The sequence below is a fragment of the Arachis ipaensis genome, chromosome B10 (genome assembly GCF_059453495.1).
Source record: "Arachis ipaensis isolate K30076 ecotype BB chromosome B10, ASM5945349v1, whole genome shotgun sequence".
NCBI lineage: Eukaryota > Viridiplantae > Streptophyta > Magnoliopsida > Fabales > Fabaceae > Arachis > Arachis ipaensis.
In genome coordinates this window covers 78,339,769-78,345,938 of record NC_142435.1, presented here as the reverse complement: position 1 = coordinate 78,345,938, position 6,170 = coordinate 78,339,769, and the positions used below count along the sequence as shown (strand labels likewise).

The 6,170-nt window shown below is 36.5% G+C and overlaps 1 non-coding gene across 1 annotated transcript; it reads right to left on the bottom strand.

The window, feature by feature from the left end:
• Positions 1-5,629: 5,629 nt before the first annotated feature.
• Positions 5,630-5,736, bottom strand: LOC148580530 (small nucleolar RNA R71). Its single transcript, XR_015895972.1, has one exon. It is a non-coding gene; the product is annotated as a small nucleolar RNA R71 (small nucleolar RNA).
• Positions 5,737-6,170: the final 434 nt, after the last annotated feature.

The window sequence follows — 6,170 nt, the reverse complement described above, 5'->3', positions numbered from 1 at the left end:
GTCTCTGTTTAACTAACCGGACTCGATTCATGAGAGGGGAGAGATAATAGTATAATATTATTATTATATTAGTATTAGAAAATGCTTGAATGATATTATAAGGTTACCTAGTCTATTTTTGTTAAAAACAGAAAATCGGTTTAACCAGGTTTACGGTTTACTGGTGCAGCTTAGCACCAGCACTCTCTGATGAATTTAGCAATGCTAAGGCCTCATTATACATGTTATATTCTCATAAAAAATATGTTACTAATGTCATTTATGCTAGAAGCTCAGAAAATAATTTTTAGAGATGTTTTTACGAGTGTTCCAATACACCTAGTTTTAGTAGTTGTACACTAGAGATATTTTAATATTATTTTAATCCACCTCCAAGCCAACCAATCACAACTCACCTTACACCCCCAAGACCTCCAAGTCTGTTTCATTTCATCATTTTGGCCGAAAATAATAAGGGAGAAAAGAGAGAAACTTTCATGAACACTTAATCTTCAAAGCTTGATTTCTTCTGAACTAAAACTCAAATCAAAACTCCGATTTCACCAAAATAATCCTCTCTTCTTCCTCTACATAACCATGTAACTTATCAAGGCTGGAAATAAGGTGAGATGGCTGTTCCTTTCCCCTTTCAATTCGGTTTTCAAGGAAACATGCTTAAACAAGTGTTTTCTTGATGTTCTTCCTTAGATCTCTTGCTTAACTTGACTTGTGGGCCAAAGATCTTTGATTTCCTGAACGTTTAAGGTGAGGATAACCTTCCTAAGATGCTGATGAAGTTCGTTTAGTTGATGGTTTAGAGTTTTAAAGTTGTTCTTGATGTGTTTTAGGAGGAAAAAGTGCTTTAAGAATATTTCAAAGAGTAACCGGATTTGGAGCTGCAAATCAAGGCAAGGTGTCACGAAATTAATCTTGAATATTTGTGTTTGAGTTGTGTGAATGTTGTATGATTTGGCTGTGCTAAAAATTGGTTGCATATATGATTGATTCTTGGTGAAAATTTGGTAAAATTTTGATGAAATTTGATGAAATTCAAGCTATGAATGTGTGTTCTTGTGGCTGCTGGAAAACGAAACCCTAGGCCCTAAATTGGGGTTCAATTTGTGTTGAAATCATGTAGAAAAGATGGAGTTTTAGTGGCTGCTAATTTATTTTGAATTTTGGTAAAATCGGTTGCTGAAAAGACTGAAAAACGGGTAAAATAGAGAAAAGAATCTGAAGAATATACGAAGAACATGAAGAACACTTTGAATGTGGTGAAGAATATTGAAGAACACCTTTTAGATCTTAGAAAGGGCAAGGAAGTAAATATTTTGGTGTTTGAGGGGTTATTTGGTAATTTCTGAAAGTTAGGGTGGTTAAAGTAGAAATATTAAAAGTTACCGGGGTAAAAAGTGAATTTTAAAGGTTAAAAGGTAAAGGCAAGGTAATTTTCGAAAATTCAATGATAAAATAATAAATAATAATAAAAAATTAAATAATAATATTTAATTAAAAATAATATTTTAATAAAAATAATAAAATAATGCAAAAAATGCAGTTTCTGTAAAAGCTTTAGAAAGACAACTTTAAGTGCAGAATCTCATAATTACCTTCATAAAATACTTAGGGAGTGGTAATAACATGTTAGTGAGGCAAAGATAAATAAAAGACAAAAAGTTAAAGAAAAGATAAAAACCAAAGAAAAGGTCAGTAAAATTTTAACGACAGAAAAACAGACAGAGACTAGTGAACGAACTAGGGCAACTTAGTTAGTACTTGAGTTGCGACTATGGTTAGGTATAATATGAAATGTTAAACTGTTTTAGTATAGACTTAATGAACCTATACTTGGGACAGGCTAACTATTCACCGAAATTTACATAAGCTTTAAATACATACGTTAAGCAGAGAAATCAGAGCAGAGTAGAGAAACATAGAAAACAGAGTAACTAGAGTAAAGTAAAGAGATAAAGAGAAAAGGAGTAATATAGATACAGATGAAAAGAGTAATCAGAGAAGAAAAAAGAGATACAGAGAACAGAGTAATTAAAACAGAGTAAAGAGATACAGAGAAAAGAGAAACCAGAACAGAGTAAAGAGATATAAAGAGAAGAGTAATATAATATATATATATTAGTTGCTTGATGCAACCCAGAGCTATATTTATATATATTTTAGTTTCTTGACGCAACCCAGAGTTATATTTAATATATATTAGTTGCTTAATGCAACCCAGAGCCTCTGTAGGGAAACTAAGTTACCTACAGCTATTTTTCGCTTCCCTAGAGTAGAGTAGAGTATATATATATTTTCTTGCAGTAAGCAGAGGCTGTCTGAAATGAGCGGCTATTATTATATGCGCATTTATTTAGGAACGGAAAATCGTATCCGGGAAATCGGGATTACTCGTGACCGGATAAATGTCGGGATTGCGGGTAGCCAACCGACACATGAGTTCATGGCCTGCGCTAGGGCTAGACATGCATCATTCTTGTTTGCGCATTATTCTCTGTTGCATTCCTTTCTGTGTGTGATCTATTTCTTTATGTTTGTCTGCTTGTATGCTATTTCTGTGTTTTATTTTCTTGTAGTCTTTTGTTTGTGTTCTGCTCTCTGTTGTCTCTACTTTCTCTTTCTATCTTTATCTTCTGTTAACTGCTTCGCTATATTATGTTATTCGTCTACTAATCGACCCCAAATAAATGAATGTAACTAATAAGCCTAGCCCTACTAAGAACTCCCCAGTTCTTACCCCTTCTCTCTCCCTTCCCCCTTCAGATGGAAGTAAGAGTACCTTACCATAGTTCGCTGATGACCGTTCGCAAGAAGAGGATTCTGCTCTAGATAGTCTTCTGAGTCTAGGGTGAATATCGTTCTTTGTTTATATGTATATACTGTGAGACCAGCCAACGTCTGCACCCCGTTCGTTTGCGCACTTTAACCTAAATCCCGTGTACGAGACTCTTGTTGTGTGGCTACTACATGAGGTACCAGAGAGACGTCCTGTGGAAAAGTCTGACCGTGCAGAGGAGTAGCAGATGATGTTCTATCTTTTGATGACGTTCCACCTGACTTGAGTTCTGAAGACTTAGAACGTAATTTCCCTCGCTTCAGAAGTTTAGAGGGACTAGATGAGTATAGAGTCTAGTCTAGCCTAGGTGCCAGCTTAGAGACCTCTTGAATAGGTCAGGACCTGGGATATTGTATGTATGTATATGTATATAATTATTATCTAGCTATATCTAGGGGTGTTCTAACTAAAGGTCTATACTCTAATAAAGGTTGGATAACTGAATGTTGCTAGCTACTCGTGATGTATTTATGTGTGGTTGTTTATAACTGTTTTATCTATTATTACCTGTGAATTGATTATGAGTGATTCCGTCTATTAATCCAAACGTTTTCAAAAAAAATACACCTCGCAAATTAACTACGCTTTTAACAACGAATCAGGCTCATATGATAAATAATAGATAATAATTAGGAAGACAAATTGGTAGTGCTCAGTTTCTGGTATGATCTAGAAATATTGAAAATTGGGTCATTACAGTTAACGTAACTCATCTTGGGCTAGGAACGTTAGTGCAAAAGGTGATTCTCACTAACGTTCTCGAACCCACATTTTCACTTAACGTTAACGCCACTAACGTCCTAGCCAAAGTCCATGCCTACTTCACACTTTCTAAGCTGAGCCCACTGAAGATTCCAAACTGCTTCAACTCAAGATCCAAAGGCCCATATCCAAGACTTGAAGAAGCCAACTAGAAGATTAGAAGAGTAGTATAAATAGAAGTAGTTTTGAACTAGAGAGGAGCTTTTGGATTGAGAGAACTACTCTCTGTATAATTTTACTTTCTCTGCAACTTCTAGTTTTATTTTCAGAATGCATTCTCCATCTTTGTTTTCCATTCCCAGAGCCATGAACAACTAAACTCCTTTCATTGGGTTAGGGAGCTCTGTTGTAATTTGATGGATCAATAATAGTTTTCATTATTCTTCTTCTTTCTTTTCTCTTGATTTTACTAGAAAGCTTTCAATCTTCATCCAATTGGGTAGTTGTCTTGGAAAAGAAGCTATTCATACTTGGATCTCTTCGGAACCTTGGAAGAGGAATGAAGAGATCATGCTAGAAATAATTTCTCATGTTGGACCAAATTGGGGTTTGGATGGATATAGTGACATATAATCCTACCAACACTTTGATTTGGAAATACATGTGGTATAATCAGTGACCATACTTCATCTCTTCTCATGAGCAATTAGACCAAGGAATTGGCTATTGATCAAGATTTGAAAGACTGAATTACCAAGGAATTGGAGTTCAATCACTTAAGATTGCCAAGGAGATCAATGAATGCATTAATTGAGGAAGATGAAAATGAGCTTGATCCGGAGAATGCAACATCTCCTAAACCCAATGAATCCCCCATTTCTGATCTTACCCATTCTCTTTAACTTCTGCAATTTACTTTCATGCTAAATTCCCCATTCCCTATTTAAGATTCTGCAATTTACCTTCTGCCATTTACATTCAGCTCTTTATTTTCAGTATTTTCATTTTCTGTTATTTACTTTTCCGCCATCTAATTTCCTGCAACTCTCACATTAAATTCTGCTTAGCTCAACTTGAACATTCCTCTAATTAAAGTTGATTGACCAATCAATCCCTATGGGATTCGAACTCACTCTATTATGAATTTTTACTTGACGACAATTCAGTATACTTGTCGAGGGAAATTTATTGAAAGACAAGTTTCCGTGCATCAAGTTTATGGCGCCGTTGCCGGGGATTGATTTTGTATCAACAATGATTAAATTGGTGGATAACTAGATTGAGCATTTTTTTTTATTTTGTTTAATTTCATTTGAGTAATTTACTTTCAGTTTTAGTTATTTCCTTCTCTTTACCCTTTACCCGTTTGTGGTGTTATCTGCACATTTTTTTTACTATTTAGTTCACTGACCCACTAACTGTTTGATACATTGCATCACTCACACTAACAGCATTTTTGCAGAGAATACTATCTGCATCTATCTTTTTTGCTTGTGATTTGTGGGTTGTATGAAAGGTAGAAGAAGCAGTGCTTCAACTTCCTTTGATTCTGAACCTGAGAGGACCTTCCTTAGATTGAGGAGGGAAGCAAGAGGAAAGAGAGTCGTTAGTGCTGAGGAAGAGGAAGAGTACTTTGAACTAGACATGGATGAGAATATGGAATACCATCATGAAGAAGAGGCTCACAACCATGGCAGAGAAGGCCCAGTGCATCATGCTGGACAAGAGAGAAGAGTTCTGGGATCTTACATCAATCCAAACCCAGGAAACTGTGGAAGTAGCATCCAAAAGCCAACCATACATGCCAACAACTTTGAACTAAAGCCACAGCTCATCACCCTTGTTCAGAACAACTGTTCATTTGGAGGTAGTGTGCAAGAAGATCCCAATCAACATCTAACCACCTTCCTGAGGATATGTGATACTGTGAAGTCTAATGGTGTTCATCCTGACACCTACAGACTGCTTCTATTCCCCTTCTCACTCAAGGACAAGACATCTAAATGGCTGGAATCCTTCCCGAAGGAAAGCTTAACAACCTGGGAAGATGTGGTGAACAAATTCTTGGCAAGATTCTATCCTCCTCAAAGAATCAACAGGTTGAAAGCTGAGGTTCAAACTTTCAGGCAACAAGATGGTGAGACTCTCTATGAAGCATGGGAGAGGTTTAAGGATCTGACAAGAAGATGCCCACCAGATATGTTCAATGAATGGGTACAGCTACACATTTTCTATGAAGGTCTTTCTTATGAATCAAAGAAGGCAGTAGACCACTCATCCGGGGGATCTCTGAACAAGAAGAAGACCATTGAAGAAGCCATAGATGTCATTGAGACTGTAGCTGAGAATGACTACTTCTACGCCTCTAAAAGAGGCAACACTAGAAGAGTGATGGAGCTGAACAATGTGGATGCACTGCTAGCTCAAAACAAGATGATTACCAAGCAGTTGGCTGACCTTACCAAGAAGATGGAGAGAAATCAAGTAGCAGCAATCACCACTTCAGCAGCAACTTAAGAAGGAGTGAATGAAGAAGCAGAGGGTAGTCAGGAGCAAGCCAACTACATTGGAAATTCACCTATGTAGAACCATGACCCATACTCTAAAACGTATAATCCTTGTTGGAGGAACCACCCAA